Consider the following 27,134-nt stretch of genomic DNA (forward strand, 5'->3'; position numbering starts at 1 on the left):
TTAACCGAAAGGGTGCACTTTTGACCGATTAATGTTATCAGTTAAACGGTTTAAAATTATTATTATTATGATTATTAATATTTTCATTATTATATTGTCATTTAATAATAACATTAATATTATTAGTAGTTTTGTTATATCCTTATACATTTTAAAATAATAAATAAATATGCGACACATATTTGTTAAGAACTCACGGTCCTTAACACGTGCAATCGCACGTGATTACAGAGGTCGCGTGTTTTGACAGAAGCAAAATGAAGAGAGCAAAAAGAAGTACCGTTTAGGACCATTTTGACAGAAAGGCAGACGAAGTAACTTGCAAAATATGCAACGCGGTATTAAAATACAGCAGTAGTACAAGTAAAATGCAATATCACCTGCGAAGCAAACATCCACATGCATTCTGTGATGAAGGACAACAAATGCTGCCCTCCATGTTATCAGGGAGAAGATGCGATGCACGGCGATCTGAAGAGAAAACTCAGAGAATATGTTTAATGGTAGTTAAAGACATTTTGCCTATCAGTGTCGTATGTGGTGAAGGTTTTCAAGAGCTGCTGACATTTATTGAACAGAATTACGATATTCCTTCGCGAGCTACTATTACCCGTAGAATCAAGACCTGTTTTGAGGAGAGAAAAATATCGCTCAAAACACAACTCAGTCGCACAAAGTTTGTGGCCCTCACGACTGACTGCTGGACAGCCCTCACTACTGAAAGTTATATAACAGTAACTTGTCACTACATCGATGAGAACTGGCAAGTTAAATCAGCTCTTCTAATAACACAGAGTATGGCAAACAGACACACGGCTGAGAACCTGACAGCTAAATTAGTGGATACAGTGGAGACCTGGGGTCTAGATGGTAAAGTGTCTGCATGTGTCCATGACAATGCACGGAACATCGTGGCGGCAAAGTCTCCAGGGCGAGTTAACTGGGACTCAGTTCCCTGTTTTGCGCATACACTGCAGCTCGCTGTAAATGATGGATTCAACGTGTTCGTGCATCGCGTCATTGTTGCAGCTGGGCGGCTTGTCAGACATTTCAACCACAGCACACCCGCATCCAAAGCATTGGAAGCAAAACAGGAGACTGACGAACATCATGTAAGACACGATGGAACTCGGTGTTTGACATGTTCAGGAGGCTTCTTGAACAAAGGTGGGCTATTACAGCGGTTCTGTCTGACAGAACGATAACAAAAATGCAAGATGCCAGAACCCTCGAGATGCGAGACGAACACTGGCATATACAGATGTTACTACTTCAATGTGTTCCTTGTGCCGCCATTCATACCGCGGCGACAGCGGTACTTGATGCGCCAGCAGCATTTGACCGCTGGGTGGCACTTTAACCACAGATATTCAGCTTTGCCTTTTCACAATGCTAAACAGACTGTTCTGTAGGCGTAGCTTACTGTATGTGATGTGATGTGTTCAATTAAAATATAATTTCAATTTAGTTTTTCTGGTAATAGACATGTTCTTACACTATACTATGCTGTAGAAAAGATACATGGTGAGAAGTCAAAAAGCAAATATAAGAATTAAGTTATTAGCCTTCAGTGCCCGATTAAATTGCGTTGGGGTGAAAATAATGTTTTGATTTCTTTGACTATCATGGCAATGTTATTATCTCAAATCTTAAACGTACGCATATAAAAAACAGCAAAATAATATATATTATCCTGCCGGTAGAGCACATCACCTCACAGTTGTGAACTTGCGATCACCTCAACTTACATTTAAAATTTGTTTACCTGTTTATTGTAAACTTTTTAAGTGCAAAGAGGATTCGTTTTGGAAAATAGAATTGAAGAAATGAAAGACAACTAAAGTGAAAGCATATTCAGTACAAATAAGTAGTCTTAAATAAATAAATAAATAAATAAATAAATAAATAAATAAATAAAGCAGTCTTTTAGTCTAAATATAGAGAGATGTAGTTTGCTATTTTGATAGGACTAAGACAAGATATTTTCATTTATGTTTTTAATTTACGTTTTTATTTACATTTTCGTTGTTAATTATATTTTACTATCTCATTTTATGTTTCAATTATAGTACATAATAATAAACGAATAATAAAAATAAATAAAAAATGAAAATAGGACATAAATTAAGTCTGGCAGGTTTATTTTTAATAATTTAGTTTCAGTTCCGTTTTTTTTTTGTTTCAAAACGTCAATGTTCTGCTTTAAAGTATAACTGTTGTTTTGTTTTGTTTTTTTACTTAATGGCTCAGTAAGTTTTGTATTTTAATTTCATATTCAGTCACCTTGCATATGCGTGTGAAATATAATGCGCATAACCGCGGAAAAAGAAGAAAAGGCTGTCAGTTAAAGCTAATCAAAATTAGCTATATTAAAATACAGCATTTATGTTAATACAGAGTCAGGCAGAGTGTGAACAAACTCAAGGCTTAGATATGCGCTTGTTTTTTAATGCATTTAAAAATAAATGCTATATAAATAATTGTTTTTTTTTTTACTTTTTTTGTATGGTAAAGGACAATGCACATTATGTTATTGATGTAAACTTAGGCTAAAACTTACCATTGATAAACGTGACCTACCTCAAGCAGATCACTTAAAGTGTAATAAAAATAATGTTGCCGCAGGACATAAACGAAGTCCCGCAAGTTTATTTTTAATAATTTAGTTTCAGTACTATCAATTTTTTTTTCTCAAAACATCAATAGCACCTTCAATAATCTAAACATTAAAGATGGACCGCAAGATGTGTTGAGTGGCTATATGTGGTGAAGAACGATGGCAAAGCTAAGTGTGATTATTGTAATAAACTAATAAGTTATAAAGCAGAGAGTCCCGACCAACAGGACTGACTTAGCATATGCGGTTGGCTCATTCTTCACGAATATAGAATTAAAATAATGGCGCGTTAGGTTCATTGTGCATCCCGCAGGTGCAACCAACAAGAGTTGTGCATTTTAGTTTAACTTTTTTGCGCGTTATAAGCAGCTCGGTGTTAGTTTTTAATTAAATATATCGAGCCGAAACTAAGCAGCGCATTCTCTCCGCCTCCTCCTTTATAACCAGCGGGACACGCTACTGAAGCAGGAGAGACACTCCGACGTTCATAATCTTAGCTGATGTGTCGGAGTCGAAAGAATATATCAAAGAGGAATGTTCTTTTTACAGTGCCGATATGTTTAATCTTTTTTTCCATGTCATTTCTCTTCAGCAAATTATATTTTTAAAGCTGCTTGATTCTTTTAAAACCGAAAGCAGAGCCCGTCAATTGGTGTTTTTTCATAAGATACTCCTTTATTAATGTTTTATTTTATGAGTGTCTTTAATGTGCTTTTTAATAGTTTTATTTTATTCAAAGCAGCGCCTAAAAGCGAATTTATCCTCAAATCGTGGCATGAGAGCGATGTCATGGCGCATATATTGCCTTTTTTTTCTGATCTTTTTGCATAAAGGTTTTAATCAAAAGACAGGTAATTTAATTACTTTCGATGTGCTAAAATATTTGTTAAATAAATGTTATTTAAAAAAGGCATATGCAATGTGCTCTGACGGGTAAAATCAGATTCTTTCTCTCTTTCAAGTTCAAAGCAAATTTGAATGCCAAAGGATTTTAGATATGCATATACAAGACTATGTAGTATATTAACATCAACAAATTAATAAAATAAGTAGCAAATGAGAAATAAATGACAGACAAGTTGATAAAAACAGACATTATCTCTAAAAGTTATCAGAATTGCAAGATTAAAACAGCTGAATATAGGCCTAAAATAAATCTAGAAAGCTTGCGCACGGATATTTATTCTTTTTTTTTTTCGAATAACAAACAATTTCAACCACGGGGAGATACCAACAGCTTGATTTGCAGTATTTTCTAACATGTTAGAAGAGGGCAGCGGACATGGCTGCCGGTGGGGAAGCGGCTGTGCCCTCAGCAGACGGAGCTGCATATCCTAACTAAATAGTGCACTAAATACTCCGAGACAGGCACGTGCACACATAGGGCTCAACCTGTGCAGTGCACATGCCCTTTGGATAGAAAGTGCCCTTCCAAAATGATCAAAAGTGCCCCCGAGACGCGGTCGGTCCCGCCCTTCAGTAGGCGCGCGACAATACCGCGTCAACACCGCTCTTCAGTAAGTTCAGACTTCGCAAGTTTGATCAAGGCTCTTCTTCTCAGTTTGATATGGAAAACATACCGAGGACACGCGTCAATCTTCACAGGGAACAGTGTACTTTATAACTTCATTCACATCACCCTGGCTACGTTGTTTCACTTTCTCAACAATAAAATGTAAACATGATATAAGGAACTGCCTATTTTCATTTTAATATTAACAACTAAACAGACAGCAGAAATGTTGAGGCGCCGTGCTGCATTATGAGCGTCATCTTCACTGTGTGGACACTATTGACCCTGTTTTTATTCATTGACGGCTTCCCAACGCCGCAATTCTGTTGCGCTAAAAAAAAGCTGCTGCAAATAAGCAAATTTATGACAATACACATTTAATAGTTTCATGAAAGTAGTAGCTGGTGTGCTTCATCTGCGTGATTCTGATTTGACATTCTTCTGCTAAACTTGCTCTGTGTTGAGGTGTAAATGGGCTGTGCTCTTTGCTATTGAGGCTATAGACATCAAGGTGTAAATGAGCTATAGTTCTCTTAGCAACTTTCAATTTTGAGGTGGGGGAAGTGGGAAGAGGCAATTCAAATGTACCATCTCTAAAAATAAAAAGGCCGCTTATGCGGCATTTGTGTTTAAAGATTATTACCTTATTTTTATTTTATTATTATTAATTTATTCATTCATTCTTCATTCATTTTCTTTTCGGTTTAGTCCCTTTATTAGTCTGTGATCGCCACAGCGGAATGAACCGTCAACTTATCCAGCATATGTTTTACGCAGTGGATGGCAGGAGGGCCAGCTGGGGCTTCGGGACGGAGTGAAAGGAAAGGCGGAATTTGCCCCGAGTCTGGGAAAGATGGCTTGCCGTAATTACACTAGTTTTCCTATCGCACACATGCGCCAAACACATAAACAAATAAATAAAAAAGGGAAAGAAAACATCTAGCCTTGAGGTCTTTTTGCTTATAATCGCCCTTATGTTTCCGTTTTAAATGTAAGGCTGTTGCATAAAAAAATACAATTTTAATTTATAAGTTACTTTGCTGCGTCCCCCTTGATGTTTCAATAACGCATAATAATCTACACACCATATTAAAGACACAGCAGACATAAAGGTTGTGTGTGAGAGCCCGAGCAAAAAAGGATCAGAAATTGATCACGCACGCACAGGAAAAAAGGCAATTATGCAACACATGACATGCATCGCTCTCAATTGACGGGCTCTGCTTTCTGTTTTAACATAGTTTCTGTTTCAAGCAGCTTAAAAATAATTTGATGAAGAGAAATGACAGGAAAAAAGTAATAAAAAAATAAAAAGATTAAACGTATCGGGACTGTTAAAAGAACATTCCTCTTTAATATATTCTTTCGACTCAGATACATCAGCTAAGATTATGAATGACGGAGTAGGCTATCTCTCCTGCTTGCTTCAGCAGCGTGTGTCCAGCTGGTTATGAACGAGGAGGCGGAGAGAATGCGCTGTTTAGTTTCGGCTTGATATAAAAATTAACACCGAACTGCTTATAACGCTCAAAAAGTTAAACTAAAATGCACAACCCTTGTTGGTTGCACCCGCAAGTTGTGTTATGTATATTTGTGGCTGTGAAGTTTATTAATATATATATATATATATATATATATATATATTGAGATACTGAGCCATTACAAGTACAAAAAACAACAACAAAAAACTAAAATTTTACTTTAAAGAAGAACAGACGTTTTGAGGAAAAAAACTGAACAGAACTGGAACTAAATTATTAAAACTAAACTTGCAGGACTTCGTTTATGTCCTGCGGCAACTTTATTTTTATAACACTTTTTTTTTTTGCCCCGAGTCTGGGAAAGATGGCTTGCCGTCATTACACCGATCGCACACGAGTTACATGCGTCAAACACATACATACATAAATAAATAAATAAATAAATAAAGGAAAGAAAACATCTAACCTTATAGGCTGAGGTCTTTTTGCTTATAATTGCCCTTATGTTTCCGTTTTAAAGGCTGTTGCATAATACAATTTTAATTTATAAGTGACTTTGTTGCGTCCCCTTGATGTTTCAATAACGCATAATAATCTATACACCATATTAAAGACAACAGAAAGACATAAATCTTTACAAATTACCTGTCCCCTTTTGTAGACTCAAAACAAGTGTCAAATCTTGAAAAAATTGCCTAAGCCATATTAAAATATAATTTAAAGAATTACATTATCGGATAAAACCGCATTAAATAAATAAACCAATATAAAACAAGCAAAAGCAAGCTATAACAGTTTAGGTAGGTCTATGTAGCCTACATAAATGAAACCGTTAAAGTCAAATTAAACTTTCATTTTACAAGATATTTTTTTTTTAAAGATTTTAGATATTTTCTAAAAACAATAAACACCAGAGAAGGTTTAAATATTTATATGGTGTGTACGATGATAATAATTAAATCGTTCAAACAGAGCATTTTTTGGGGAGAGTGAAAGCAGAATGCGACCTTTTGATGAATTAGCTCTAACCTTTGACAGTTTTTTTTTCTTTCCGCGGTTATGCGCGCATTATATTTCAAATGCATATGGAAGGTGACTGAAATTGAAATTAAAATACAAAACATACTGGGCCATTAAGTAAAAAAACAAAACAACAGTTATACTTTAAAGAGAACTTTAAAGAGAACATTGTTGTTTTGAAACAAAAAAATAACTGAAAACTATTAAAAATAAACCTGCGAGATATGTCCTGCGGCAAAATTATTTTATGAAGCAGTATTCAACTTAAGCTCTTTAGACCATGCGCCTGACCGTTTCTTAGTGTTTCACCACAAGGCCTATTTTTATTATTTTTCATTATTTGTTTATTATTATGTACAATAATTGTGACATAAAATTAAATAGTAAAATATAATTAACAACGAAAATGTAAATAAAAAGGTAAATTAAAACATAAATGAAAAGGTCTTGTGTTAGTCCTACCAAAATAGCAAACACTGAAAATCTCTTTACATTTAGGCTAAAAGACTGCTTTAATTTTTTAATTTAGGCATACTTAGAATATTTGTACTGAATGTTTGTGCTTTCATATTAGTTGTCTTTAACTTCTTCAATTCTATTTTTCAAAAAGATTCCTCTTTGCACTTAAAAAGTTTAGAATAACAATAAATCGTGTTAACAAATTTTAAATGATTAATAAAGGAATTATAATGCTTTGACTTATTGTTTAATCTCATTTACAAGCACAATAGCATATTTAAGGCTGCTGTGTGGGCTATTTCTGTCGGTTCGCATCCCGTCCCTTTGCGCCCCCTGGCGGCTCATTCACAAACTGCGGTCATACACTAAAAACAAAGCGGCTCCTATTTCAAACGGCGGCGGTATATGACGTGGCGGTAATAGTCACTTTGAACTCTCACCTACTGTAATAGCTGAGATTGTGCCAATGTTGGAAACTTTAAAATGTGCAACCACAGTAATGTCGGCAGAAAAAAACATGTCAATTTCCAACATTTACCCCATCACCTTCAGCCTCCTCAACACACATTTGATGAGGGCTGAGGAGGATGACATCAGAGTGGCAGAGTTTAAGGCGAAAGTTCGGCAGACCTTAAGCGACCGCATGGGGGTAGATATTATTATTTTTATTATTATTATCATTATTATTATTATCATTATTATTATTATTATTATTTTTATGCATCGTTTATAAGGATATTGTTTGGTTAAAGGTTGACACAGAGGAGTTCATTGCCAAACCAGTGCTGATTGCCTCTCTGCTGGATCCAAGCCATAAACACCTCCGTTACCTTGCGCAAGCTGAAAAAGAAGCCGCGAAGGCGAAACTTATAAACATGTGCTCTGCTTTAAAAACGGCCACGGGAGGCGATGAGAAAGCGGCGTCCGCTGGTGCCCACAGCACACAATGCAGCCAGAGCAATGCCATGATGTTGCTCCTTGGAGAAGATTATGCCACTCCACAAGAAGACAATGACTTTCAGAAGCAGAGGTGGCCATTTATTTGAGAGACAATCCGCCCTCTTTGGATATGAATCCTCTTGACTGGTGGAAAGCAAATGAAAGACGCTTCCCGACACTCGCCATTCTAGCGAGGCGGTATCTCTGTATTCCCGGGACATCTGTGCCATCTGAGAGGGTCTTTTCTGCCGCAGGATTAACTGTCAACAGGTTGCGCTCCAGATTATCCCCACAGCACGTAGATATGTTACTTTTTTAAAAATAAAAATTAGACACTTTATTGTTTGAGGTAGGCCTGTTTTTTATTTGATGGAGGGAATTTTTTTTTTTCGATAATTGGAAAGAACAACATAGCTAGGCTAGGTTCTTTAAAATAATCCAGTATTGTTTCGTTTAGTAGCCTAATCTAGTCTTTTAATTTGATCAATTGAAAAATATTATGTGCAGGATTGCAGGCCATTTAGTTTATTCTGTTTAATTTATTTAGCCCTATATTCTGTTTTCTATGCTGTTGGAAACGCTGCTGGTGCATGAAAAATTTGTATCCAGGTTCTTTCTGTTGTTGATATGTTCTGTAATTTGCTGTTAGCACACGTTAAATAAATGTTTTTAAAAATGCAATATTTAATGTGTCAAACACTCGTCAGTTCTTTTTTCTTTCAATCTTTTTTCAGTAAATGATAATTTATTAATCAGTTAATATTGGGGAAAATAGCAGTTATCACTGGGAAAATTACCCGAAACGAGTATCCTTAAACTAAATGCATAGGCCTAGGTCTATTTTCCATGGGCGATCTCAAATCAAGTGATCGATTTGAGATAGCCTGCTATTTGTATTTGACGGAAAAAAAAAAAAACGCTAGACAAGCAGCATATTCCGGTTCTTAAAAGGTTCAGTCGGCGTTTTCGTTTCGTAATCTAAATTTGTCTTTTAAGTGAAAAAAGCAGGCCTATTTATTATATTCTTTTTATTTTTTAGTTTATTCTTTTTCTATGCAGTTGGAACCCCGCAGATGCGTGAATATGCTCCGTTGTTCTGTATGCGGTTGCTTGCATGTTAAAATAAACCTAAATTTAATGTGTCACAAAATAGAAACGTGAATTATTTTTATGTTTTTATTAAATACTAATTCAATATTAATCTGACCAGTTAACCGTTAATAACCCGTTAACGAGCTGCGGTTGTCGGTTGGCAAAATTATCCGAAATGAGCATCCCTAGTCTAATATGACATATTGCAAGCATATACAGTATCTCAAACATAATAATTCAACATCATAATTATTATAAGTAGAATAGAATTATTTATAGAAACCACTAGACCTACACATAATATAATTATCGATGTTGTGCCATATGTTTGTTTTTACCATACCTTTATTTTACATATACAAAATCGTGAGAAAATTGTGATCTTTAAGCAAAAAAATCATGATTCTCATTTTAGCCAGAATTGTGCAGCTCTACATTATAGATTAATTTTATTTAACAAATATTATATTAATCTTATTTTTTTATTGAACTATTGGGGTGCGGCTAGGTAGGAGGCCTACAAGACATTGTTCCCAGGGGCCTCCGATTTCTTAATCCGGGCCTGTCAGTGGTGGTAAGTCACAACTTAAAATATGTTTTCAGGAAAGTATGAACACTTAGATATTAAAATAAACTGTCTTTTGTTGAAATCTGTGTAAACAGATGCAGTCAGTCTTTTTCTTTAACAACTATGCAGCACTGATATATAGCTGATGTTATGTTTAACAGTGTGGTACACCTGAGTTAACTCAGCTGCTGTAACCTAGAGGAGAGGAGAATATATGAACCTAATTTTAAAGGGTGGAATTGATAACAGATTTTGGCTAAAATAGTTGTCGAAATTTGCAGTAACACCTATCTAAACGTGGGAACAGCACATAGGCCTATAAACTAGCTACAAACATTAGCTAGTAAAGTTTTCAAATGCCTATTTTTAATTTAAAAATATAGAAAGTTGCAATTTATTAGTTTATTTTCTTTACATGGGCATTATGTTGTTTTAATGTATTAAATGTAATGTTTCATGTAATAAATTAATGCATATGTGCCTGACTTAACCTTAACAAAACAAATCATAATATTGCATTGGAATGTGATCCACTTGCATTGTATTTACAGAATTTTTACTAATTTAAATTTGTGAACCAGTGTGTGAAAAACAGGCTAAATCTAATTTTGAGATAAAGTTTGACTGTAGTCATTCATTTCACTGTAATTTTAGTTGTTGACTGGGTTTTACTCAGTTAATATTATATACGTATATATATTTTTATTTTCAGACTGTTCTTTATTTCACATAAAATAACAGAAAATTACAAAAAAAAAAAAAACGAATCAGACACAGAGCTAGATTTTCACAGCGTCAGACTGGGTCACTGTCATTACCATGTCTGCTTCGGGAAAGACTTGGAGTACGAAGAACTGTTTGTGCTTTGATTTTTGTGAGCTCTGTCATTGCGGGAATGCGGCTTTCCAGAAGCATGTTGTCGCACGACAGAGCCGCATGAGCCACAAAGAACGCTCTCCGACAAATCGTGCAGTTGGCTTGATAACAATTTCTAACACTGCAGCCAGGTATTAGTTTCCTCCCCTTCTCTGCAGTACTTTTGTAGCCGCTTGTGTTTAAACTCTGAAACTTTCAGACGTGGGGGGTTACCTGGAGAAGCATCTGCCATTACTCTCTGTCAAGACTTGACAGACTCTGCTTAATAGACACGCCCTCCTCACTGGACAAAGACCAATCAAACTAATGATGACATCAAGTATTACCCAATCTAAAGTAGGAAATAAGGCATCTGCATTTAATGCGTGTGGGTTGAGTTGCATGAAAAAAGATTGTAAAAATAATTTTAAAATACGGGACAATACCCATCCTCTATTGATTCAAAACGCTACATGCAATTTCTTTCTCAAATTTGGAAAGATTACGTATTTCAAGGGACAGGTAGCAACCCTAGTGAACAGCTCTGCAAAAAAAATCTGATCTGGGAATAAATCAGATTTGAGCACTAAGCCTCGCAGTGTGAACGAAGCCAAACACCCACCGGCAGCCGTCTTCTTCGCCCTCGTCTGATTGATTCTCACTGGTCTGAATGACCCGCTGCTCACCACTGCCATCTGCTGGACTATCCGGTTACTACTCGCACTGCTCATTTCTTCCCCTTATAAATAAAACTGTTGCCTGAAATTGAATCTGATATCTTTTCTAACATATATATTCTGTACAAATTTACCTCAAAGATGAATACTTTAATATTTAGATTGTTCACTACATGGAGGCTTATGGTAAGAAGCCTTTTCCTTTGTCCCTCATTAATCTTTTACTTTCTTCTACTCACAAATGAAGTAGTATACAAATGATGCATCAACCGCGAGTGATTTTCCTGTTTAGTCAATACAAAGATGGGATCAGACATCCTGCGGTGCTCTTTGTATGAATGAGCACACACACAGCACGGCTTGAGTGTTTCGAGCATTTGACATGCTTAATATGTGATTCGCATGAATAGAGGAACTATGATGTCAATTTGTATACAAAACCCCTTAAGTGAGTTATCAAGAAATTTGACATTCCCATAACGTCTCTGTCGGTGTTCTGAGGACGTTCTGAGATGGTCACGATGTTGAATTGTTTAAAGGTGTGGAGAACATTATTTGGAGGACCTTTACAGAACATCTACAATGTTCTCAGAATGTTTAGGGGACCATACTTTGTTAGAAATTGTGACGTTCTCAGAACATTCTCATAACGTCCCCGTCGGTGTTAAGGACGTTGTTTAGTAACATTCCCAGAACGTTCTGAAAAGGTCACGATGTTAAGTTTTTTTAAAGGTGTGGGGGAATGTTATTTGGGGGACATTTACAGAACATTCATAACTTTCTCAGAATGTTTAGGCGACCATACCCAGGTAGCAAAATACACTTAGGCCAGTTCCGGCTAAATTCTCACCATCAGAGCCAGAATCGGCCCGCGAGTAATATGTGCTGCGGCCCGGAGCTGGCGCGACTCAGTCTTAATATACCTTGTAATAAAACCTTTTGGTATTATATTAGTACTTGATACATGGTATTACAACCATTTGTATTTATATATATATATATATATATATATATATATATATATATATATATATATATATATATATGTATATATATAACAGCAAACACAGGCTATACTGTAAACACAAAGTGTAGGAACTGCGTTTAACCTTTGAATGCAATGCAATGCAAATGCAAACAGCATATATATCCGATAACAAAATTAATCAAACAAAAGACAAAATAAACAATAATAAACTTTTATTGATTGCACGAAACAAATAATACTATAATTGATTAAATTATTTTGTAGTGCACAAGAACATCAATATAAAAATAACAATAAAACTACACAATAAAGACACACATGAAGATTTAAAGAAAAAATCTGAAATTTTCCACATACACAAAAGTTTTTTAAAGCAACCTTTTTTTCCCAATAGACTTAAATAAAAAAATTGCACAAGACACATCTTAAAACAGCTAAATTTTATATACACCTGAATATAGAAATCAATTTAAGATATAGCAAGCAAAATCTTACAAATACCTGACAATCCGTAAAATATACAAGTCAAAGTTGTAAAAAGAACTACTGACTATGACAGTAGTGGGGAAGTGCACAAAAGGCCACTTTTTGGTTTGCCCCGCTCCAGTTAATTTGTATAGCCAAGGAGTTAGCCAAAAGCTTTCCCAGGATACGCCGAATTGCTTCCTTAGAGGAAAACACCAATGATTTAGGCTACCTACAAAGCAAAAAAATAAATAAATAAAAATAAAATAATAAATAAATAAACTTAAAACACTTTAAAATGAGCAAGAGCTTGAACTTACCAGTTTCTTCATTTGTTCGGGCTGCTCCTTTAATGGATTTTCAAGCTTTTCCATATCAAATTGGACAAAGGAAGGTTAAATGTGTTTACATCTGGAATTTCATCACGTTTGTTTTGGTTTTGCTGATTTTTGAGAATCAGGCCCAGTTGCTGCTTTATGACGTCATATGATTTTAAAACTTCAGTCAGTTGTGCTAAAAAAAAAGAAAAATAACAAATTAATATAAGTCAACATGTAGCTTATTGTCATGCAACTTGTGTAAATACAACAGTGGGTTTGATACTGCTGATATTCTCTAGTTGATCTTTACTTTCTAGCTGCATAAAACCTTGACAAATTTAGTGATGTCTTGAATTCTTACAAAGACATGCAAGTTGCAATAAATTCTGTCTTGATCTCCAACTGCACTGGAACAAGGACTGTAAAATATCATAGGTGTACTGGAATGTACAGCATCTATGCATCTTGACGGTGTTCTTTAGAATTCTGCCATAGTCATTGGTGGTGATGGTACTTGTGGTGGTGCTGCATCAATTTCTGAAATCTTCATATCCGCTTTTTCTCCAGCCTCTTTTTTCCAAATAATTTTTCTTCATCACAATTACTATAGTTGTTTCGTTAATGTCCCTCGATTAGATACATTTACAAAACAAAACATCGTTTTAGTATAGTGCAGAGCAAAACTCGTATGTTATAATGGATCAATGACATAATGTTCAGTGTATGCGTTTAAAATAATTGCAAACAAACCTGTTCTTTCTTTTGGTGTATGACGGGCAATTATCGTCTTCATCTGTCTGCCAGTCAGACATCACAGATGCTTGCAGAAGTTTGAGTCAAGCTTCCTCATGTGTGTCTATAATAAAACATCACATTGTTGTTAACCTTCCCCCAAAAAAGTTCAAATCCTAAAATACTATCAAAGTTATAATGGCTATAAAACCTAAAGTGTAAATAATCAGCACCCTGAAGGTTGCACAAGATTTATTCTTAGATTCATGTAGAGTGACAGCCTAAGGAATCTTAGACATAGATTTTTAAGATGGCCAAGCACATGCATTATTCTGTACCTATGAAGATTAACCTACCATTCTGAAAAATGTTTGATGATGATAATGATGATAGCCAATAACAATAAACCATTTCAGTTGTTTGTAAAGCAATTAGTAATGTAAAGTCTGAAAAGCTCAAGTATGTTAAAAATGTATCAGCAGTTTACAGCTTATTATGGACTTTTTTATTCACATGTTCATAAGAAGGCCATTGGCATCTTTGGTTTTTGTGATGTGCTGCAAAATGACCCCTCTAACCTTTGTTAAACAAGAACAATAAGACTTAACAAAAAAATTGTTACCCATTCATTTAAATCAGAATGTAAAACTGTCAATAAACAAAAAAAACAACAACATCAAAATCTGCTTTAAGACGTTCAGTTTTTCATGCGCAAATTACAGCTTGAAGATAAGATATAATTGATTCACAAAGGGTAACACATATGAATTAAAGCACATGCTGATATATTTCTCTTAGATGATTTAAAGAGAATAGTAAATAGAGTCGAATTTCGATCACTTTTTTGTGATGCACTGCATAAACAAGTTAAACAATAATATTTTATTATATTATTTCTATTTTTATAAAATTTATAATTTATAATACTTTATAATGTTAAATTAACTCAGAAATAAAAAGCACATGTTTGGCCTACAGAAACATTCGTCTACAGAAACTTTCTTTAACGTAGCGTTAGCATACACACTAATTGGTTTCATGTTTCTTTTAAATAATTAAAATAGTTTTCAGTTACTAAACACTGTTACAATCTAACATTGTGTAAAAGGAACGTTCGAGGTTACAGAAGTAACCCTTCGTTCCCCGAGGAGGGGAACGGAAGTGCCATGAATGGGAGGATTCGGATCAGAAGCCGCTTATCTGGAGAGTATTGAACGGGCCAATGAATGAAATTAATTGGCAGCGTAAGCTTGCGCAGGTGTGCGACATCTGCAATTATCTCAGCATATAAGCACACCTGAAGCCAGCAGACGCCATCCTTTTAAGCTGAAGAGACTTTCAAACAGCTAAGGGACAGTCATTATGGCGACGGAATATGGCACTTCCGTTCCCCTCCTCGGGGAACGAAGGGTTACTTCTGTAACCTCGAACGTTCCCCTTCGGTTGGGGAACTTCAGTGCCATGAATGGGAGAATATGGAAAGCGCCATAATGACAGCACCTTACCAACACCCCCGATGAGGAGATAGTCAAGCAAGCGTGACGCACCCACATCATGGGGGGCGCGGTCCTCCAACGTGTCCCTGGCCCTAATTTATCCTACTTCAACAGAAGTTTTACGGATTTAGATATATTTTTTGGGAAGTCGTGAGCATCTAGATAATTCTAGGAAATACGACAGTACGTTGGGAAGCGTGCAATCCCGATAGGGAGGACGCTGCGGAGGCCATCCGTTACCCAAGGGGGGGATAGATGGCAGAATTTACCTATGGACTAGCCCTAAAAAGGGGGAGTACGCATAGCAAAGAGTGGTTAGCGGAGAGGGAAGACACGGGTCCGCCCAGGGGGGGGACTTAACCGTGGCGGAATAAGCATATGGGATCGCCTAGTGGGGATCACGCATAGCAGGCACCTATACCCAAAACGCGGGCTGACCAGCGGGCAGACCTACAACGTAGTGGGCCAGCAAGTGACTCCTCCGCTGAGTCAGTGCTGGGGGCCACGGAGGAATCTGCAGGGCTCACCTGACGGGGAACTTTACTGACAGATAAAAAAGGCGCACGGGGCGGGGTCACAGGATAACGTGAGAGTAATCCGGCCCGAATTCCAGGCACGAGTCACTGACCGAAAATGCCTCCAGGTCCCCGACCCTCTTGATGGAGGCCAACGCAACCAGCAGAGCTGTCTTCAGGGACAGAAATCTTAGAGATACTGATTCGAGTGGCTCAAAGGGATCGGATCGCAGACTCGTGAGAACGAGGGCGAGATCCCAAGAGGGCATGAGAGGGGGGCGAGATGGATTAATTCGCCTAGCACCCCTAAGGAACTGGATGACCAGGTTATGCTTTCCCACGGTGCCGCCAGCTACCGCGCTATGATAAGCGGAGATGGCGGCCACGTAAACCTTGAGAGTGGAGAGCGACAGCCTGCTGTCCAACTTCTCTTGAAGGAAAGAGAGCACAACACTAATCTGGCAATTTCGGGGGTCTTCTCTGCGAGAGACGCACCATTCAGTGAATAGACTCCACTTCAGGGCGTAGGCGCGCCTCGTGGAGGGGGCTCTAGCCTGAGTGATGGTATTAACCACCGCAGTCGGTAGGTTACCTAAGTCTTCCTCGCGTCTAGGGACCACACGTGGAGGTTCCAAAGATCGGGGCGAGGGTGCCAGATGGTGCCCTGTCCCTGAGAGAGTAGGTCCTCTCTCAAAGGGATCCGCCAGGGGAGGGCCGTCGCGAGGAGTGAGAGCTCTGATATCCAGGTCCGGTTGGGCCAAAGGGGCGCAACTAGCAGAACCTGTTCCTCGTCCTCCCTGACCTTGCACAGAAACTGCGCGAGCAGGCTCACTGGGGGAAACGCATACTTGCGCATGCCCCGAGGCCAGCTGTGGGCCAGTGCATCCGTGCCGAGAGAGCCCTCGGTCAGGGAAAAAAACAACTGGCAGTGAGCGTTCTCGGGGGAAGCAAACAGATCGATCTGGGCCTCCCCGAATCGCGCCCATATCAGCTGAACAGACTCGGGGTGGAGTCTCCATTCTCCAGGGCGTAACAGCTGTCGTGAGAGCGCATCGGCTGCACGATTGAGCGTGCCTGGGACGTGAATGGCGCGCAGCGATTTCAGCCGCGGGTGACTCCAGAGGAGCAGACGGCGGGCGAGCTGAGACATGCGGCGAGAGCGCATACCCCCCATGCGGTTGATATACGCCGCCGCCGCCGTACTGTCCGTCCTGACCAGCACGTGTTGCCGCTCCAGCACCGGTAAAAAGCGGTGGAGAGCGAGGAACACTGCCAACAGCTCTAGGCGATTGATATGCCAATGCAGCTGGGCACCCTTCCAGAGGCCCGCAGCCGCATGCCCGCGACACAAGGCCCCCCAACCCGTGTTGGAAGCGTCTGTTGAAACAACAACATGGCTGGACGCCTGTCCTAGAGGCACACCGGCCTGTAGGAACGAGGGGTCATTCCAAGGGCTGAGGGCGCGGCGACACAGCGCAGTAACCGAGACCCGGTGTGTGCCCGCGTGCCATGCGCGTCTGGGGACCCGATCGTGAAGCCAGTGCTGAAGTGGTCTCATATGGAGCAACCCGAGCGGCGTGACGGCGGCTGCGGATGCCATATGCCCCAGGAGCCTCTGAAAGAACTTCAGTGGGACCACTAGTTTGCTGTCGAGCTCCCTCAGACAGTTCAGCAACAGGCGAGCGCGTTCCTCGGAGAGGTGCGCTACCATGGTGATCGAGTCCAGCTCCATCCCGAGAAAAGAAATCCTCTGCACGGGGGCGAGTTTGCTCTTTTCTCGGTTGACCTGAAGCCCCAGTAGGCGGAGATGCCGAAGCACCTCGTCCCTGTGCATAATCAATTGCTCCCGCGAGTGGGCTAAAATCAGCCAGTCGTCGAGATAACCGAGTATGCGAATGCCCGCGAGCCGAAGGGGCGCTAGGGCACCCTCCGCGAGTTTGGTGAAGACCCGCGGAGACAGAGAGAGCCCGAAGGGGAGGACCTTGTACTGCCACGCTCGACCCTCGAACGCAAACCGCAGAAATTGGCGGTGGCGTGGAAGAATGGAGACATGGAAATACGCGTCCTTCAGGTCTATGGCTGCAAACCAATCCCGAGGACGAACGCATTGGAGAATGCGCCTCTGCGTGAGCATTCTGAACGGCAGCTTGTGCAGACAGCGGTTCAAAACGCGCAGATCTAGGATTGGCCGTGACCCACCGCTCTTTTTGGGTACGATGAAGTATGGGCTGTAAAACCCACTCTCCATCTCGGCTGGAGGAACCGGCTCGATTGCACCCTTCGCCAGGAGGGCAGCAATCTCCTCTCGCAAGACAGGGGCGGACAGGGGGTTGACCCTGGAGAAATACACGCCCGTAAACTTGGGGGGCCGTTTCGCGAACTGAATCGCGTAACCGAGTCTGATTGTGCGTATGAGCCACCGCGAGGGGCTGGCCCGCGCTAACCAGGCAGGCAGAGCCCTCGCTAATGGAGTCATCGCTACAATCGCTGACGTACCAGCGGTGGGGCAGCGCGGAGTGGGTGTGCTGATCCGGGAAGCACGAGGGTCCCGCGGAAAAGCTGGAGGAGAGCGATTCGCTCTGGCTCCGCACCCTGACTCCGGAGAGGGGGCTGGAGGGCTGAGGGAAGGGAGACCGTCCCCCCAGCGCTCGTGAGCCACTGGCGAAGCACGTAGAGTCTGCGAGCCGGAAGGCAGCGCGTCCCGGACTGGCAGAACTCGTGCAGTCACATCCGGGGAAGGGAAAAAGTGCTCTTTTACTGATGTTTTGGTGGCACTGAAAAGTACCGTTGTTATCGGGGCCCCGCCCTCCAGCGGGGAAAGAGCAAGTTTCCTCTTCTCCGGATGGCCTGTCTCAGGGACGCTTTGCGGTCCGTTTACCGGACTTAACGGCGCCCTGGGCAGGAGGGGCTGCCTGCTTTCGAGGTGAACGCCGCGCCCGCTTGGCCGGAGACGCAGGCGGGGGCGGGGCAGCACTCGTTGGCGGGCGCCCTCGGCGAGGAACAGCGGAGGTGGATGGCTCGGCGGGCGGAGCGGGCTTACGGCCACGCCGATAGATGACATTGCCCATCGCATCCGACTGCTCTTTCACCGCCTTGAATTCCTGGGTGAATTCACCGACGGTGTCGCCGAACAGGCCAGCCTGGGATATGGGCGAGTCAAGAAAGCGAACTTTGTCAACGTCGCGCATATCGGCCAGGTTTAGCCAGAGGTGGCGTTCCTGAACCACAAGTGTGGACATCGTCCTCCCCAGCGCACACGCGGCGGACTTAGTAGTCCGAAGAGCATAGTCGGTCGCGGTGCGCAGCTCATGTAATAAGCTTGGGTTGGACCCGCCCTCGTGCAGCTCGGCCAGCGCCTGCGCTTGGTAGCGCTGGTAGGTGGCCATCGCGTGCAAAGCAGAAGCAGCCTGGCCCGCAGCCTTATAAGCTCTGGCTCTGAGGGAGGCAGACAACCTACAGGCTTTGGACGGGAGGCGGGGCAAACCCCGCCACGTAGAGGCGCCGCGCGGACAAAGATTGACCGCGATAGCGCGCTCCACTGACGGGATCGCCTCATACCCCCTGGCAGCTCCGCCGTCAAGGGCGGTGAGGGCGGAGGCACTCGCAGCACGGGCAGAGAAAGGTGCCCTCCAGGACTGCGTGAGCCTACTGTGCACTTCCGGGAAGAAGGGGACGAGAGGCTTCGAAGGCTTCGCCTTCTGGTCCTCTACGTAGCACCCATCTAGTCGGTCCGGCCGCGGAGCTGGGGGATAAACCATCTCCAACCCCACGGCCGAAGCAGCCCGGGAAAGCACGGCTAACATGTCCGCTTCAGGATCCGATTTGACAGCGCTCACCTGCCCGGAGGGGGCGAGCGGGTCCGGATCTTCGTCGGACAGTGAAAGCCCACCCTCCGATGCCGCGGAGGACATCTGATCTCCGGTGTCAGCGAGTGTGAGAGCTACCATCTGGTTAGACGGATCACTCTCACCACCCGAAGCTTGGATGGAGCGCCGTGAGGAGCGAGAGGTCCGCGAGCCCGTGGGCGGCGGATTAGCTCCCGCTGAAACCCTCAGATCTGCCCGAGCGCCCGCTGCTTTTTTAGAACAGGAGGCAACTGGGGTGGCTCGCTCTCTTGCGAAAGTTAGCCGCGATCTTAGCTGTGCAACGGTCATGGCATCGCAATGACGACATGAACCGCCCGCGAGCACCGCATTAACATGCTGGACCCCCAAACATGCAATGCAGTGATCGTGTCCATCATCCGGAGACAGGAAACCCCCGCATCCAGAAACGCACAGTCGGAGCGCCATCCTGAAAAGGACGTGCTGCACGACTGTGTTGCTCTTTTAGGAAAGTTGCAACTATACGCACCGCTCTGGAGGACCGGACCCAAAGAACCGCAGGCAAGGGAGTAACCCAGCTCGACCGTCTGCCACCGCGAAGACCCACTCTGGACCGGGAGACACACTCGTTCGCTCTGAAGTGCTGATCAGCAAGAGGAACCCTCATCGACTCACTCAGAAAGGATCTGAAGCGAAAAGGATGGCGTCTGCTGGCTTCAGGTGTGCTTATATGCTGAGATAATTGCAGATGTCGCACACCTGCGCAAGCTTACGCTGCCAATTAATTTCATTCATTGGCCCGTTCAATACTCTCCAGATAAGCGGCTTCTGATCCGAATCCTCCCATTCATGGCACTGAAGTTCCCCAACCGAAGGGGAACAGGAACTTTCAGACGTATTTGTAACGTAGAGTTAGGATACAATTAGCTTCAGTCGGGTTTCTTTAAAACAAGTTGCATTTTTTTTTTATCAAATTGTTTTAAATTACTAAACAATATTACAACCTAACACTTTGAAAAATGTTTTAAGCACTGAATCTGCAAAGTATACAGTATAGAAGCAGTAAAAACCTTACCTTTCTGACCTAAATCCAAACTGTTTTGAAACACCAAACTTCTTTTTTTCTTGTGATCTTCATGGCGGTTGGCAACCAGCATTTTGGAGCATTACCACCATTGTCTGGATTGGAGTTTGGATCAGGAGTTTACTCGCACATGTGTTTCTTATGAAACCAAGATCTGCTTTAAAAAAACATTCAGCACAGGAGTGTGCTATCTCGAAAATAAGCACATTTTACATCGTTTTCCCTAGACGATATGTATAATTCATTTATAATTAATATTGTTTTATTTGCGTCTAAACATTGGGACCATCAACACAATATGTTCTTATTATTTTGTTGCAGTCGTACCATGTATATTTTCTCAAATTATCATTAAATGTGGAGCTAACAAATTACTAGATAAAAAAAGAATTTAATTGGTTGTCATCAGTTAAACAAGCCGAGTCCTTGCCACAAGCAGCCCAGACTCTACAGACAGACTCGGGCCAGATATGGTTAACAGGAATCGGGCCAGTGCTTTACAGGCCATACTTGGCCCAGATAACACTCGCCGATGCCAAGTCGGAGCCAGAGGTGCCGAAGGTCAGCCAAGCTCGGGCCGATTACTACCTGCTATCTGGGTACTTTTTTGGAAATTGTGACGTTTTCAGAATGTTCTCATAACATCCCCGTCGGTGTTAAGGACATTGTTTAGTAACCGCCCCAGAACGTTCTGAGAAGGTCACGATGTTGAGTTCTTTAAAGGTGTGGAGGGAAGTTTTTTAGGGGACCTTTACAGAACATTCAGAATGTTCTCAGAATGTTTAGGGGACCATACTTTATTGGAAAATGTGACGTTCTCAGAACGTTCTCATAACATCCTTGTTGGTGTTAAGGCTGTTGTCTAGTAACGTTCCCAGAACGTTCTGAGAAGGTCAAGATGTGGAATTCTTTAAAGGTGTGGGGGACGTTATTTTGGGGACCTTCACAGAATGTTATTTTCTTGTCCTGAATGTTAGAGACAGAGAGAGCTCAATCAATAAAATGTTACTAAAATTGGCTTTATGGCAGAAAACAAAGCAAGTACCGACCCAGCTCTTACTAAATTTCTACAGGAGCACGATAGAGAGCATCCTCTGTCACTGCATCACAGTGTGGTACACTAGCTGCACTGCGGAAAACCGGAGAGCTCTATCCCGGACTGTTAAGACTGCACAGAGGATCATAGGAATTAAACTCCCAAACCTCGATACAGTCTACTCTAGCCGCCTACAGAGGAGAGCTAGCAACATCATTAAGGACCCTACTCATCCAGGACATAAACTTTTTGCACTACTCCCATCAGGGAAAAGATATAAGGCAATTAAGACCCGCACAAACAGGCTAAAGAGCAGCTTCTTCCCCAGAGCTGTAGCGTGTGCCACCCCTCCTCTTTGTACACATTAACAATCACCCCCCCCCCCCCCCCTCACTCCCTACCTTCCTGATGTTCTGCTGCTAATGCACAAAGACACTTTATGGATATTCATGTTTGCACTCATTTGCCATAATGTAAATACTGTGACTTATTACATTTAGTATATTTTATCTTACATCTTATATTTTTAGTATTATGTCTATTGTTGGTTTTTATGTGACTTTGTAGCGCTGCCACATAATTGAGGTACGCTTTCTGTTATGTTCATTAAATGTGTGAATAGGCCTGGCAGTAAAGCATACTCACGGTTCTTGAGGCTCCAAATATACAACTGCGTAATGGACTTTTATTTTAGATTCTTTATTTTGAAGGGATGAGGTGAGGTGATTGTATCGGTGTTCTATTTCCTGTTCTGTTGATCTTTTTTCTATATATACACATTCACATAACATACTCAACACAAGGGGGAGATAGAGGGCACCTGGACATTACTCACAGTGTCATCCGAAGAAGTCAGAGGAGCACATGGAGTAAGAGTTTGCCAAGGTCTACCTTTTTCTTGTTTTCGTGTGCGAAGGACAATCGTTTTTGTGGATTTTTTTGCTCTTTTTGGACTTGTTAGTCTTTCAGGTCTGAAGTAAAGACTATCCTAAGAGGACACTTGCAACTTATGATGGTACAATTATCTGGACTCAAACCTTTCTGGTGAGAACAATCCATTTTGCATATACTCTCATCCACGGACTTTGGACTTTGCACATATACATACATACATACATACACACACACCCTCACTCACCATTTTTGTATTATGTTATTGTATAAATGTTGTTTGTGTTTTTGTTTCATTGTTAAGATTTGTTCAGAGACATTTGTGGTTCTATTACATGAACTATCTCTCAATCCATGATGAAATTTGAATACAGAAACTAGAGAATTGAACCATATCTTTTATTTTTTTCTTGTGTATCCCGTTGATTTAAAGACGAGTGTTACATAGTGGTGGCCAGTACGGGGAAATTCAATATTTAGCACTAGTTCTCTGTTTCATTTTTTATCATGGATACTGCATATACAACTGTGGATGAAGTTGAAATTACAGAACCACAAATTAACCCTGTAATACACACTGTTGATTTAAGTGAAGGAAATGAAACTGATTATACAGGTGAACAATTTACAACTAGACGTAATCCAACTGAACAATTAACATCACTGCTTAGTTCATTATATATATCAGATCATGATCAAACTGCTGATGTTGTTTCTGATGAAGTGGGTAATCAAGGAATTCATGATGAAGTTTTTCAGTTAAAGGAGGATTTATTGGCCCTTTCTGATAAAGTTCAAAATATGGAATATGACTTTAACCAAGCTTTTGAGAGTACAGTGAATCGTGAAACAAACTTTAGACAAGCATTAGATGATCGTTTAAACAGTATGCAAGAAAACTTTGAGGATTCATTGAAGAAATTAGAAAAAGCTGTCATTGATTGTTTTCTAAGGAGAGATGAAAAATGGGAAAGTAAAATTAAACAAATTTACTCCACTAGTACCCCTTTTCCTTCTAGAAGGCAAACTAGACAGACAAATGTTACCCATTCTGATCTTTTTTCTGCTGCACAGTCACCTATAACCCAACCATCTTTTAATGCTACTTACCATGTTTCTGCCCCTAGTTCCTCAGGTCACCAGACACGGTCTGACGCTAACGCTTTACCTGGTTCATCCTCCTTTTTCGCTCGACCTCCGGTACGTCTGGAGTTCCCCTCTTTTGGTGAAACCTGTGAGACAGCTGATGTATTCAACTTCATAGAGAAATGTGAAGACTATCTAGAGGTGAGACCATTGTCCAATATAGAGCTATTAGGTACACTTAGCACTGTCCTGCAAGGTCCAGCTTTAAGTTGGTGGAAGGCTGAAAAGGGAAAGGTGAAAGACTGGGAATCCTTTAAAAGAGCATTAATGGATGCATTCCTACCAGCTGACTATATGTCTGAAGTAGAAGAAAAACTTAGAAATATGGTACAGCAGCCCAATCAACGGCTCAGGGATTTTGCATACAATTATCGTGCTTTATGCCTGAAATGGAAACCAGATGCTTCAGAAGAAGAGCTGGTGAATAGGATTCTGAATAACATCAACCCCAGAGTTGCAGGATGCTTGAGGGGGACAGTTAATACTGTTAGTCAACTGGTGAAAGTGGGAGCCCTGGTGGAAAAGGACTGCATGGGGACAAAGGAGTACTGGAAGAAAGTGGAAAGTAGTAATGAAAGAGACAAGAACAAGAAATCATCTGAAGCTGGTTCACGTAAACATCTGGCTGGTGTGACTTTAACCCAACATCATCCAACATCCTTCTTGTTGGGAGTAACCATTAAAGTGAATGAACAGGAGATAACAGCCATCCTGGATACAGGTAGTACCTTTACATTAATTCAAGAGAGTGTGTGGAAGAGACTAAGATGTAAGAGAGTTGAAGCATCAAAGACTCTATCCTCTCAAAAATTCATCATGGCTGATGGAACCATTCACCACTCTAAGGATCATCAGTTGATGAGTGTTGAGTGGCATGGAGGAAAGTTCGAGATTGGAGCCTTCATTATGAAAGATTCTCATTTGGCTTTCCCTGTTATCATTGGACTTGACTTTCTGAAGCTCGCCAGAGTGGTGGTGGATTTAGAACAAGGGAGATATGGTATGAGAAGAGGAAAAGACTGTGAGTACTTCCCCTTCATGTCTGTTTTACCCCCTTGTTCCCAGGAAATGCCTGTAAGTCCATCCTGCTCAGTGAGACATGCTGCACTCCACCTGTACTGTGCTGTTCCACCTGACTATCAACCAAAAATGACTTATCCATCTGACACATCAAACATCTGTTTTCCAGAAGAAGTAAGAGACTTGATCACTGCATGGCCAATTACCACCTCAGAAAAACTTGGGCATACATCGATTTATCAACACAAAATCACCCTCACAGACCACACTCCAGTAACATCAAGAGCTTATAGAGTATCTCCTTTGAAGAAACGCATTATTGAAGAAGAGGTAGATCGAATGCTGGAGAACAACATCATTGAGCCTTCTTTCTCACCTTGGTCTTCTCCGGTGGTCCTGGTCCCTAAGGAAGATGGAACTTATCGTTTCTGCGTAGACTACAGACGTCTTAACAAAAAGACCATCTTTGATGCTTATCCCATGCCTCTAATTCAGGACATCTTGGAGTCATTGGAGGGAGCTACTTGGTTTACATCCTTGGATTTAAGATCTGGATATTGGCAAGTCGAGATGGCAGAGGAAAGCAAGGAGTTGACTGCTTTTATCACCACCAAAGGCCTATTCCATTTTAAATCGATGCCATATGGACTGAAAAACTCTGCTGCAACATTCCAACGACTAATGGAGAGAGTGTTGGGAGAGTTGAGGGGTAAGATATGCTTTGTCTACATTGATGATATCATCATTTATTCAAAAACCCCAGAAGAACATAAGAAACACTTACACCAAGTATTCGAGAGACTTACTCAGGCCAACCTCACCCTGAACATGAAGAAATGTCAGTTTTTCACCAGACAACTGAAATTCCTTGGACACCTGATCACTGAAAGAGGGATAGAAATGGACAAAGAAAAGATACAAGCAGTGGTGGATTTTCCTACACCATCTGACCTGAAGTCCCTCCAGCGGTTTTTGGGGTTAGCAGGTTGGTATCACCGCTATATTCCTCATTTTGCTGATATCACTGCCCCCCTAAATCAGTTGAAGAAAAAAGGAGTGAGATGGGATTGGACTGAGGAATGTCAATCAAGTGTGAATGCTCTGAAGCAATCCCTACAACATGCACCTATACTTGCACAACCAGATACCACTAAGCCTTTCCAGATACACACAGATGCTAGTGATGTGGGACTGGGAGCTGTACTTACTCAAACTTGTGACAACCAAGAGAAAGTAATCGCCTATGCTTCAAGGACTCTGTCTCCAGCAGAGAAGAACTATAGTACATCAGAGAAAGAGTGTTTGGCGGTGGTCTGGGCAGTAGAAAAGTGGAGACATTACTTGGAAGGAATGCCTTTTGATGTTTTCACAGATCATTCTGCATTGACTTGGGCATTTAATTGCCCAAAGGCCTCTTCTCGTCTAACACGCTGGACCCTGAGGCTGCAGCAATTTGACTTTAGAGTGCATCATCGTAAAGGGTGCGTAAACTTAGTACCTGACGCCCTGTCAAGAGCTGGTGATTCATCAGTACCTAACCCTTGTCTTTCCATCACTTCAACAAATGCAACAGAGTTACCCATCAGTCTGGATGAAATTCAAAAAGCTCAACAAGATGATAAAGCTCTCCTCCAGTTAACATCCACTCCATCACGCTGTGTTGCCAAAGATCAAGCCATTACCTTTGAGAAAATCCAAGGTATTTGGTACAGAAAAGTTCCCCTAAAAGGTGAAGGGAATAAGTATCAGCTTGTGGTACCAGAAGAATTCACTCAGAACTTTCTTCACTACTTCCATGATAATCCACTAGCTGGTCACTTGGGTCAACTCAAAACTCTTCTGAAGATCTTGGAAGTGGCATGGTGGCCATCTGTAAGAAAAGAGGTCTGGAGTTATGTTAAGAGTTGTAAGCTCTGTCAGCAGTACAAGCCTAGTAATAGTAAACCCTCTGGACTTTTGCAGAGTAATTTAATTACTGAACCAGGACACACTCTAGGGACTGACCTGATGGGACCATTCCCTATGAGCAAGAAGCGGAATGCTTATATTCTTGTGATTGTGGACTACTTCACAAAGTGGACTGAATTATTTCCCTTGAGAGACAGTAAGACCCAAAGGATTGCAAAGATTCTCAAAGAGGAAATATTTACCCGATGGGGTGTCCCAAAGTATTTGGTCTCAGACAGAGGTCCACAATTTACTTCTTCCATCTTGTCCGATGTGTGTAAATCCTGGGGCTGCATACAAAAGCTAACTACTGCTTACCATCCACAAAGCAATCTTACTGAGAGGGTAAATAGGACTCTTAAAACCATGATCGCTTCCTATGTAGGCCAACAACACCAGAACTGGGACCAGTGGTTGCCCGAGTTAAGGTATGCCATCAACACCGCACA

The 27,134-nt window shown here is 41.3% G+C and overlaps 1 protein-coding gene across 1 annotated transcript in view; it reads right to left on the minus strand.

Annotated features, from left to right (window-relative positions):
* Positions 1-27,134, minus strand: part of ghrh (growth hormone releasing hormone) — a 107,699-nt gene that overhangs the window by 68,251 nt on the left and 12,314 nt on the right.

The sequence above is a fragment of the Danio rerio genome, chromosome 11 (genome assembly GCF_052040795.2).
Source record: "Danio rerio strain M-AB ecotype USA chromosome 11, GRCz13ab, whole genome shotgun sequence".
In the NCBI taxonomy this organism is placed as follows: domain Eukaryota; kingdom Metazoa; phylum Chordata; class Actinopteri; order Cypriniformes; family Danionidae; genus Danio; species Danio rerio.